General features: G+C 44.7%; 1 protein-coding gene across 5 annotated transcripts in view; it reads right to left on the bottom strand.

Moving 5' to 3' along the window:
- The window catches only part of AGPAT3 (1-acylglycerol-3-phosphate O-acyltransferase 3), a 92,687-nt gene that overhangs the window by 53,475 nt on the left and 26,617 nt on the right, over positions 1-12,595 (bottom strand). For 3 of the 5 annotated variants that reach the window (XM_057405040.1, XM_057405041.1, XM_057405043.1), the window contains exon 2: positions 1,145-1,209. The exons of the other annotated variants lie outside the window; for them this stretch is intronic. The gene's annotated coding sequence lies outside the window, so the exon portion shown is untranslated. The remainder of the gene's footprint in view (positions 1-1,144; positions 1,210-12,595) is intronic. 5 annotated transcript variants of the gene reach the window in all.

The following is a 12,595-nucleotide window of genomic DNA, read 5'->3' as shown; positions in this document are numbered from 1 at the left end:
CACTGTCCTGGGATATGTTACCCCGGTTACAGTCCAGACAGGTTTATACCCAAGCAAATTAGTAATTTATCTGCAATTTCTTAGAGAGCAGTTATCTCTAAGGTTTTGCCATGACTTATCCCTGATTAAATGCCTAAATAAAAAAAAAAAAACAGCATAAATGAGTAAGAGGGGAAGTTGAGTAGGCTCAGACAAGGGTTCTGTATTTCTTCATGTTTAAGAATGCTTGGGTTTCACTTGGGTTTATTAATGAAATTTGAATTGTGAATAAATCTTAAATGTGCTTTATAAAAAATTGCATAAATTGGCTTCTGGGAAGGAGCAGGCTCTGAAAAAAGGGCCTAAATTATTTTTCTAAATGGCTATTACTTATAAACCTGTTTTGTTCCTAGCACAATACATAACGTAAGCCTGCCGTGTTCAGAGTAATCCCAGGGATATTTCTTTTCTTTTAAACACTGTAATATTCTTTTGCTTAGAATATGCCCAGTATAAAATGTTTATGGCAATAACAGAACACAGTTTTGCCTACCACAGAGCTACATAAAGGACTGCCTTCACCAAAATAAGGATAGCCAGCTGCTGTATCTAGCACCACAATACTATAGAGAGACCTGCTGTGGAGTTAGTGTGGAAAACATACACAGGAATAATCTGCAGGGTAAGGGATAAGATTAATTTCCTCATTTCCCCCCTTCCTTCACTTGCAGACAAAACAGTTGCAAACACCCTCCACTGATATCCTCTGGCTGACCTTCATAAAGGCACATTCCTTTCACTACAGTGACCCTCTGCCACCTTGTGCTAAGCTCCAAACCCTGTGGCTGAGGGTCCCTGAACTACACTCTGGGGAAGCCTCCACTGCACAGCTGGGGCTTCACGAGTTTTTCTCCCATTGCTCTGGTGTTTTCTTTGGTGTACAACAGATTTATAGACAGTTTTTAGAGCTGTAGGTTTTTAAACGGCCTTCACTCAGGGGCAAAGAAAAATAATCCCCAAACACAATTCTTCTTAGTTACCCACTAATGAGAGACAATTGATCATTAATTGTCATGCTCTGATCTTCCACAAGCAGGCTTTACAGTTACTTCAAATTAACAATTTTCCTGGGAATTCACAGATGAAGTTAACCGGAAGGAGTTACCTCAAGGGATTTGAGAACTGCAGCTAGTCTTTGGCAGAAGTACCTTTCCTTTACCGGTCTTGAATCTGCAAAGTTCCAAACCGAAAACTTGTAGGTGAAGTGTTAGTCACATCAGGATTCAAATTCCCTGCAACCTGTATGTGTCCAGCACACCAGACCTATGTCTTCCCCCTGAGCTCCCCCACTTCCTTCCACACTGCTTCCCTATCCACATTAAGCCTTTTTTAGCATGAGACTGCCAACAGCGTCATGAGCAAACAGGCTTGGCTAAAAATATTCTCCAACGCTGTCCCTCATGTGCCTCACTGTTGTCTACTACATCCTTTGCCTTGATGCTGGATATCCTTCAAGCTTCTAAACTGTTCGCAAAGCACCTACTGCTGTCAGTGCTAGCACCAGCAAATCCCGGGAGACAGCCACTTGCTGGCACTGGGCACAAACATGTGATCCTCCTCCTCACTAGTTAACTTACTGCCCCTGGTTAGACTAAACTAACTACACACACTTCTGTTTATTCACTATTCATAATTCAAATACAAATGAAATTAAAAGGATCTAGCAATCTAGTTAAGAACTTTAATGAACATGAATAGCGATTTAGAAATAAAGTATCATAAAGCACTTGAACTAATTAAGTTTACTTCCTGTCCAAAACCCTCAGCATTCTGCATTAAGAAAGTAAAAGCCTTTTAAAGAAAGCTTTAAAATTCTGAACAGCTGCAGATAAAATCTGGACAACAGTGAAACTAGCCCCGTTTGCTATCACAGCTCATTGAGTAACGCAAACAAGGGAAGGACAGTTAAATACGCCTATATCTCGAGAAAAAAAATAATTCTTTGTTATTGGTGAAACCATTTCATGGTGAATGAAGCAATAATTTTGGATGCACCAGCTCTGCAGGATCTCAAAACAAACACCATAAATATGCATACTCATACCCTAGATATGCATACTCCTTTCAAAGGTAAAATGGCTAACAGTAAAATCATAGAAATAAAATACAATCTTCAACAGAGCTAACAGCCGAGGCAGAAAGGCCCAGTTTATCTTCTCCAGGAGCACCTGTGCACTGAACCTTTGAACTAATGTCTTTCTTCAAGAAAAGTTTAATACCACCTTAACAGCATTTTTTAATCAGAAATATACATGAATAACAGATTTCCAGAAGCCTGATGAAGCTTGAGCTAGTTCTAATCTAAAATAATGATGTAATTCCTAAGAAGATGAATTATCTTTACACTGTCCTAACTTGGTCTTGGTCAAACATAGCAAGAGAGGAAATTGCTATGTTAGAGATTAAAAGCAGAGAAAAAAAGTCAAATAGAAGAGCACAGGCTGAGACAAAATATACTTGTGATCAAAGGGTAATACAGCACTAGAGTTTTATTAATTTTGCAGCAGTCCAGCCAACAATCCTGACAAGGTGCTGTCCATACTCCTCCCAGAGGCTGCTCCACGTGTACCAAGGAGAGAAAACCTCACCAGACCACTCTGGGTCATGCCAGCCCAGGGCTGGCACAGGCTCTCTCCAGCCCAGCATGACTGCAGCAGGTGCTGGCTATTTTTATGTCTAAACTGCAATTTACATCTGACCTGTTACTAAGTTCAAAGGGAGAAGCCGCTGCAGCAACACCACTGGGCAGGAAAAGCAATGTGCTCCTGTCTCATAGGTGGAGAAGGGCAGGCTACAGCTGAGCGGGGAAATGCAGTCACGGCCCTCAAATGCTTGGTGGCCTGCAAAAAGAGTCTGCAGGAACACTCCAACTGTCATAAATCAGCTGCACAACCTGTGAGAAACCAAGAATCCTGACCCTTTTCCCCCCCCCGCATTACACAACCCACTTCTGACAGCACCAGACTGCGGGTAGCACACGCTTGTTTAGGCTAATTTAATGTTTCGGAATACTGTAAGGTGTGCATAAATGTATATAAAGGAGATTCTTCTGATGATAAGGAAGGGAAAGAGCAGTTTTGATAGGAGGCTTGCCAGACTGGTCAAGGAGGCTTTAAACTAGATGTGCTGGGGAAGGGGGGCATCATTCCATCCCAACACACCCAGTCAGTTGCCAGAACCTGTCAGTTGCTCGGAGCAATGTAGATGTATTCCAGCTGCTCCAGCCAATGAGCCAGCTTCAGTTGGAGCTTGGCTCAGATGCCTCTATACAAATGCCCGTAGCATGGGGAACAAACAAGAGGAAGTAGAGATGTGTGCACGTCTACGGGGGTATGATATAATAGGCATCACAGACACATGGTGGGATGGCTCCTATGACTGCAGTGTTGGAATGGAAGGTTACAGGCTCTTTAGAAAAGACAGGCCTGGCAGGTGGGGTGGGGGAGTTGCCCATTATGTTAGGGATAGGCTGGAGAGTACGGAACTCTGTCTGGGGACAGGTGAGCAGTCCACAGAGAGTTTGTGGGTCAGGGTTAAAGGGAGAACAGCTATGGGAGACATTACTGTAGGGATCTGTTACAGACTGCCTGATTAAGGAGAACCTGCGGATGAAGCACTCCATAGACAGATAGGAAAAGCCTCACACTCACAGGTCCTTGTTCTCATGGGTGACTTCAACCACCCTGACATCTGTTGGAAGGACGGTACGGCCAGGCACAAGCAATCCAGGAGGTTCCTTGACTGTGTGGAAGACAACTTCCTTCTGCAAGTAATAGAGGAGCCGACAAGGAGAGGTGCCATGCTTGACCTCGTGCTCACCAACAGGGAAGGGCTCGTTGGAAATGTGATGCTCCAGGGCAGCCTTGGATGCAGTGATCATGAGATGCTCGAATTTGAGATCCTCAGGACAGTGAGAAGAGCGTGCAGCAAGCTCACTGCCCTGGACTTCAAAAGAGCAGACTTTGGCCTCTTCAGGAACCTGCTTTGGAAGGTTCCATGGGATATAGCCCTAGAGGGCAGGGGGGCCCAAGACTGTTGGTTGATATTCAAGGATCACCTGCTACAAGCTCAGGAGTGTTGCATCCCAACCAGAAGTAACTGCAGCAGGAGGGCCAGGAGACCTCCTTGGATGAATAAAGAGCTACTGAGGAAAATTCAGCTGAAAAAAGAGGCTACTAAAATGTGGAAGCAAGGACAGGCGGCCTGGGAAGAGTACAGGGATGTTGTCTGGGAAGCTAGGGACCAGGTAGAATTAAACTTGGCTAGGGATGCTAAGGATAACAGGAAGGGATTCTACAGGTACATAGCAAATAAAGAAACAGACTAGGGACAACGTAGGTCCCCTCAGGAAGCTCTCGAGAGAACTAACTACACAGGATTTGGAGAAGGCTGAGGTTCTGAATGACTTCTTTGCCTCGGTCTTCACTGCCAAAGGCTCTGACCAAACCACCCAAGTCTTGGAAGGCAGACACAGGGACTGTGAGAATGAAGACCTTGGACCACTGTAGGAGAGGATCTGGTTCGAGACCATCTTAAGAACCTGAACGTGCGCAGGTCCATGGGACCTGATGAGATCCATCCGCGGGTCCTGAAGGAGCTGGCAAATGAAGTTGCGAAGCCGCTGGCCATCATATTTGAGGAATCATTGCAGTCAGTGAAGTTCCCGACGACTGGAAAAAGGGAAATATAACCCCCATTTTCAAGAAGGGGAAAATGGATGACCCGGGGAATTACAGACCAGTCAGTCTCACCTCTGCGCCTGGCAAAATCTTGGAGCAGATTCTCCTGGATGGCATGCTAAGGCACATGAAAAACAACAAGGTGCTTGGTGACAGCCAGCATGGCTTCACTAAGGGGAAATCCTGCCTGACCAATCTGGTGGCCTTCTACGATGGGGCTACGGAACTGATGGACAAGGGTAGAGCAGCTGATGTCATCTACCTGGACTTGTGCAAAGCATTCGACACTGTCCCACACAACATCCTTGTCTCCAAATTGGAGAGACATCAATTTGACAGATGGACCACTTGGTAGATAAAGAACTGGCACAAAGAGTTGTGGTCAATGGCTCAATGTCCGGCTGGAGACCAGTAACGAGTGGTGTCCCTCAGGGATCGGTGTTGGGACCGGTCTTGTTTAACATCTTCGTCGCTGACATAGACAGTGGGATTGAGTGCGCCCTCAGCAAGTTTGCTGATGACACCAAGCTGTGTGGTTCGGTTGATACCCTGGAGGGAAGGAATGCCATCTAGAGGGACCTTGACACGCTTGTGAGGTGGGCTGATGCCAACCTCATGAAGTTTAACCATACCAAGTGCCAGGTCCTACACCTGGGTCGGAGCAATGCCAGGCACAGCTACAGGTTGGGCAAAGAAGAGATTCAGAGCAGCCCTGCGGAGAAGGACTTGGGGGTGTTGGTTGATGAGAAAATGAACATGAGCCGGCTTCAGCGTGTGCTCACCGCCCAGAAAGCCAACCATATCCGGGGCTGCATCAAAAGGAGCATGACCAGATGGTTGAAGGAGGTGATCCTGCCCCTTTACGCTGCTCTTCTGAGACCTCACTTGGAGTATTGTGTGCAGTTCTGGTGTCCTCAACATAAAAAAGGACATGGAACTGTTGGAACAAGTCCAGAGAAGGGCCACGAGGATGATCAGGGGACTGGAGCACCTCCCGTATGAAGACAGGCTGAGAAAGTTGGAGCTGTTCAGCCTGAAGAAGAGAAGGCTGCGTGGAGACCTCATAGCAGCCTTCCAGTATCTGAAGGGGGCCTATAGGGATGCTGGGGAGGGACTCTTCATTAGGGACTGTAGTGATAGGACAAGGGGTAATGGGTTAAAACTTAAACAGGGGAAGTTTAGATTGGATATAAGGAGGAAGTTCTTTCCTGTTAGGGTGGTGAGGCACTGGAATAGGTTGCAGTGTTCAAGACCTGGTTGGACGAAGCCTTGTGTGATACAGCTGCCCATGGCAGGGGGGTTGGAACTAAATAATCTAAAGGTCCTTTCCAACCTAACCATTCTATGTTTCTATGAGTGCGGCACTGAATTAATAAATTGTGAAGTTCTGCATGACAGAGCACTGAAGCAATAGTCTAACTGATTCAGCAGTTCATCCTCACATCACAGATCTCAAAGGACTATTTGGAATGTAACCAAGTGGCCAACTATGTACAGGGAATCGTGTCCACAGCAGATCATCTGCAATTTGAGAATTACTTCAAAATCCTTTTCAAGTAAATTATTTTCCTGCTACGAAAATATCAGCTTCTATGATTAGAGACCTTTGGAAGATTATTCATTCCCTCATCTCACACTTGAAAGGATGCCAGAATTACTATATCCTGGACTGTAACTGAAGCCATTCAGCACAAGCAGCTTTCCTATCAAAGGACCATCTTTTCAGTGAGATTCATTATATATCTTAGGTTTTGACCGAGGTATTTCATATCTTTTTTTCCCCATAAAGATAAGAGCTGAGCAGTCTTCTAGTCTCTGAGATTGTAAATGCCCAGCTTCTACAGCTGCAGTAATTAAACCAACTTCTCATTCCATTATCCACATCAAGTCTCTTCCTCGGCATCTGCTCTATTCCCACACTGCACTCTTAAAGCAAGAAGCTATTTTCTAAGATCAGCTGACTCGTCTCTCTCTCAAAATGATTGCAGCCAAAATGATTCTGAGCAGATATGAAGCATCTTGATAAATATCCAAAGGTCTCTTTTAAAGAAAAAAATGTAGACGTCATGCAAGTGGTTATTCTTAGCACCTGAGTTGTGCTATATTTATTCCTTTATATCTAAAAAAAAAAATAAGCAGCATGATCTCTGAGGAAGCATTACCAGAAAATATGTTCTACTGGAAAGTCTGCTTTATGAGTCCTAGCTCCATGAGCACTGCAACAAGTACATCATGCCACTCATTCAACCATACAAACCTAAGAGTTACACATGTATGCTGAAGAATATTTCCTCAGTTTCAAAAAGGTGCTTAAAAAAAAACCAAAAAACAACCAACCCAGAAAGCAAACTCCTCAGCATCATCTTTTTATCGTTCTGCTTAAATGCAACATTTCAGACTCATACTTAAAACCTGCCCCCTTTAAGTATTTCTAATAGGCTAGCCCTCCAAAACTCCTCAAGACACCTTGTAGGCTAGCTCTTAAAAACAAAGCAAATCCACCACCCCAACTGCAGGATACACCATAGCTCAACAAAAACTTAAGTCAGCAGCCATAGCAGCAGCTCAGGCCATATAAACCCCTCAGGCAACAAGAAACTACTTATCTCTTCCTTATTCTCTTTCCTAATAACCATCACCCCCTTGCCCTGAAGACTCAGGCCCTATAACTGCTAACTTATTTATTCTACTCCAACAACCTCATGCCCCTGATCTTATGCAAATCATCTGAAGATTTATTTTCAAGGACAGGATACAGCTTATCAAAGGTGTAGGTTATTTGTGTGGAAAGAGATGGGTCTGATAGACAAGAAAAGCAGAACTGCGTCAAGGAAGTTTCTTCTAATTGTCATAAACTTTCATTAAAAAATAAAGAGAAAACAAAGCAGTTTAAGACAGGGTTTATATCCACAAAACTGGGAAGAAAACTTGTATTCTGAAGCTGACAGTATTTCAGTTTCCTGCTCTAGAAAGATACCTGTTATCTACCCCCAGTTATTTTAGATTTTGTGTTAAGCTCGACTTCTTAACATACTCATCAAAACAGCAGAAGTCGGGGTAGGGGTGGAGAAAGAGAATACATATCTCTGTATATAAACTTGAAACTTCTCTCTCCTCCGACTTGGAAGGACTCTGTCTTCCTTCCAGGTACTCCCTACTACGAGACTACTCATCACTCAGCCATACCCTCCAAGTATTTTTCCAACTGGCATTACCTACACTTTGACACCTCTATTCACAGGGTAGATAACAAATAGTTGGGGGACTCAGCAATACAAAACTACACCACAAATATCTCAGTGCACACACCGATATCAAGTGAGCAGGTTATTACTACTTTCATACAGTGCAAATCACCTGAGCCTGCAACTTGCCACAAGGTGGAAGTATTTAAAAAAAATTATAGGCTTTTCAAGCTAAAAATCTATGTGCCTCAATTACCTCAATCACAGACTGACCCTTTGAAGACCTTGCACTGCATCACTGTTGCACTGTGGAAACATCACTGTTGCACTGTGGAAATCAGCAAGACTTCAGGTCAATCTTACACAATTTTAAAACAAGCTGCTAGGTGGCTTTCAACTGAGGAAACCCACCCACGTCTTCTATCCCGTCCTGAAATACTTTTGTCCCTACTGATTAAAATGTTTCCCATGCAGCTGTGATTTCATTTCGGTCTTCAGTAGAAAACTAAAGACAAGGAAATAGCTAGTTTGAACTCAAGAATCCTCTCCTCGTTGCCACGTCAAATTCACAAAAAAGAGGAAATTCTTTCACTGTTGCCAGCTCCTCCTCTACTACCAAACAATAGTTTCTTTATCATTGTAAACTACCCCAAAGCAAGACAACAGAAGCATCCAAAACCTTAGAGAGAAATCAAATGCTATATATCCTCTCTGATTATGAAAAACATAATAGAAAATGCATACACTAACTAAAATCAAGTTTGGGTTTGCTTAAAAGAAGTGCATCTGTCAAAGAAGTGACAGCATATCAAATTTATTCTTATATCCTAGTTTAAAAGCCATTGAGTTCACATGACAATTCTTTGTTAGACAATTTATCTACCTTTTGTGAATTAGATAATCCCCCTTTTAAAATGGATTAAATTCCAGAATAAGCATGTCAGTAAAAGTTTGTCCGAAACATGCACTGTGAATGAAATCAGTTTTGTCTCTGGCAATCTTCCCTTCTGTTACATTACTCAATGCCCAAATTAGGCTGGTTTATGGCTTGTGTTAGTACCTGGGTGTCAAACTGACCATATACAACCTGTGTGCTGATAAGACAGCATGCAGCTAGGTATAACCCATTTGTAATTACAGACACAGAGTTGCACACATACCCTCCTCAGCACTAGAGCTGTCTGATGTGCTTCTCTGAGCAGATCCATGCAGACATCCTGCAGATACAAGCTGGCTCCTTAATATGAGCCAGGAAAACAAAACTCACAAGGACACATCCAAATAACTGAGGGGGTCACTCTCGGGACAGTATTTCTGTAATCACGGGCACATGAGCCACAAAAATAGCTTCTTTCAGAGAAATTAAGACATCAAGACCTCCAGCACCTGCCCTATCATGAGACGCTAGAAAAAGCAGCAAGGGACACCAGTGAGCCATAGTCACAGCCAGCATCAAAGTCACAAGGGAAGATACAGGCCCAGTTGATCTAAAATAGCACATTAATCCACAGCACCAGTCTACTTTTGAAGGGAATACCCTATTGCTTCTGTGACATGGATCAGAAGATGGGTTTGGTGTGTACAAGCCAGTTTCCATTTGACGAAACCATATAGGAAAATCCACTTCAGAATATCGCTCTAAACACACAAGCACCCAAAGCAATAGGCAGACTGCATCTCCGCAAAGTTCTCCAGCATGTCCTAAGCATGAGGAGACTCAACTGACACAAATTTATGGAATACTTGGAGTACCTCATGCTAAACAAAGGACTAAGTAGTACCCTTTGTGCTTTTGTTACATAAAGTACTTTTGTGTCTGACATTAACCATCAGTTCCCAGTTCTTTGTGAACCCTTTACCTTGTGCTGAGGCCTCTCTTGCTCCTGTGCCATTTCTCTTTCCCCAATACCTGCCCTGCTTTCTGTTGCTTTCCTCAACATTGCTGAATGCCACTACTACTTTCAGCTTTATTTTGTATTGTACTCCTTCAAAATGTCCCTTCCCATGGCAAAAAAATCAATCCCTTTCATGCTCACAGAAGCACAGTAGCAGCTGGAGCCACATGGGCACACCACCAATCATCAAACAATGCTGAAAGGGGAAGAAGGTTTCTCTAGCAGCAAGAGGAGGATAACCGGCCAAGGAGAAAGACCATTTACTTGCAAGTGCAAGAGGACTGGTGGTTGACGTCACAAAGATCAAGGGGGCGAAGGTTGCCTTCTTACAGGCCACAGAACATGCGAGCAACATGGCAGGCAACCCTTGCAATAGAAACCTTCAAACAGCACATCATCAACCCTAGCCCCTACTACCACAGGATGTGCTTGTGCTGGGGCCAGGGTCATCGCATAGCATATGCTCTAAGACAACACGGTCACTATGCTTCCTGTTCCCAGACTCTGCAGGTAGCTCCTATGAGGGAACACTGATGTTCAGGGAATGGACCCTTCCCTTTGCTCATTTGCAGATGGACAACATCGGCAACTTCCTGCGTTTAACACCTCTGATTCCAACCTAGTTAGGTTGATTGCTTTTCTGTAGCTGTTGCTAGGGAAGAAGGATGTACGCACAAATCTTGAGGCTGAATTACAGCGCACTGTTCCTGGGTCTGCAGAGAGCCAAATTGGCAGTCTGACTGGGAGGGCTGCCATGGATTTAAAGGCAACTCCACAAGGGCAGAAGATCGCTGTTGCTCATAGCAAGCAGCTAGACTAGATAGCATCTCTCCACTCTGTGCCCTGTACAAAAGCCCTACTCAGTCCTGATAACCAAGCACACACGTGCATAAAGCATATTCTGCTAACTCAGCCTGCAAAGGCCCTGACTATTGTGCCCTCCTTCCTCAGTGTAGGGGCACAACCCCAAAGCACATGAGTCTAAGTGACCCCTTGATCCAGGCGGACTGTTGTATGGCATAAAGCAGAGTAACAACAGTTACCAACGGGATGCCCTCGAAGGCCACCAGATACTCCCAACTGGTTCTCCCTTCAGTGCTGACCAGCAACAAAGACCCCAAGAGATCAACTTTTTTGAGGAAGCCCTTTTCCGTCCTTTTTCTGCTTCTCCCTTTTGCACTGCTCCCCTGTGCTTCTCTGCCTTCCTCTTGCAGTTTGTTTTTCTCTCCCCTTTAAGGTCCTCTCACATAGAGATCTCAAAGACAGCCCATATTCACCAACACCAGGCATCTTATCCCGAAGTTTCTGTAGCAGGCACCCAAACACTTGGAAGCCCAGCAAAAAGACTAATTAAAAAAGACACAAAAAGTGATGTGCCACCAAGAACAGAGATGCAAACATGAGGAGGGCAGGTCAAGCAGATCCAGAGTCCATTGGGAATCTCTATTTATTCAGCACAGACGTTTTCACACACTAATAATGTCATGGCATATTGTTTCATTCCTGCATTCCACTCTGCTCCCAGCCACTGATCACGGTGGGTTTCCTCTTTGTAACATGAAGTGCTCCAACTTTTTGAAGCGGATATGGGAAACTGAAATTACAGCCTCAGAAAAGGTTCACCCACATCCTCAGTGTCCACAGCAGCCACCTGCGTGACTTGCAGGGTACTGAATTTATTTATGTCTCAACTTCTGTGTAGGCAGAACCAGGGAGCCTGTTTTACCTCAGTAAAGCAAGATACAAGGCCATGGCCTGGAAATTCCTTACCGTGGTCTGTAGCCAGCAGGACTAACAAAGGGCTGCCCCTACTGTTTATTTAACAGCGGTGCCGAGTCACAAACCAGGCTGGAATCAATACTGCTCACACTGCCTGGGGATCCACAGAAGGCAAACATCCAGGTTATCTTGCCGATAGCTCCGCTACATGGAGGTAAAAGGTTAGGAAGATGACCTTGGAAACCTTGACGACAACTACACCAAGACCAAACTTGCTCACCCCACATCAGCTCACCACTAGGGGTGGGAACTGAGGGTCCTGAGGCTTTACAGATGACAGTCACTCTTTCGTCCAAGGTCTGGGCTGCTAAAATTTAATTTGGTGACAGCAGAGATGCTGCTCCCTCTGACAGCAGAAGTCCTTGACTGCTTCATCACACAAGAAAGCTTTGTGCACACTGCTGGTCGTTTCATGTCTAGAGAGCAATGGCACAGAATCATAAAATCATAGAATGCTTCAGGTTGGAAAGGGCCTTAAGATCATCTAGTTCCAACCCCCCTGCCATGGGCAGGGACACCTCACACTAAACCATGTCACCCAAGGCTCTGTCCAACCTGGCTTTGAACACTGCCAGGGATGGGGCAGCCACAGCTTCTCTGGGCAACCTGCTCCAGTGCCTCACCATCCTCATTTTAGAGAATTTCTTCCATATGTCTAATCTAAATCTCCCCTGTTTAAGTTTGAAGCCATTACCCCTTGTCCTATATCACTACAGGCCCTAATGAAGAGTCCATCTTCAGCCTTCTCCAGGCTGAACAGCTCCAACTTTCTCAGCCTATCTTCATATGGGAGGTGCTCCAGCCCTGATCATCCTCATGGCCCTCCTCTGGACTTGTTCCAACGGTTCCATGTCCTTTTTATGTTGAGGACACCAGAACTGCACACAATACTCCAGGTGAGGTCTCGCAAGAGCAGAGTAGAAGGGCAGGATCACCTCCTTCGACCTGCTGGTCACGCACCAGGATACGGTTGGCTTTCTGGGCTGCAAGCGCACACTGAAGCCGGCTCATGTTCATT

Source organism: Pezoporus wallicus, unplaced genomic scaffold (genome assembly GCF_028554395.1).
Source record: "Pezoporus wallicus isolate ANWC-B61680 ecotype Strahan unplaced genomic scaffold, APGP_CSIRO_Pwel_v1 contig_1739, whole genome shotgun sequence".
Lineage (NCBI taxonomy): Eukaryota > Metazoa > Chordata > Aves > Psittaciformes > Psittacidae > Pezoporus > Pezoporus wallicus.
The sequence above is the reverse complement of the archived record's forward strand: the minus strand, read 5'-3'. Positions and strand labels throughout refer to the sequence as shown.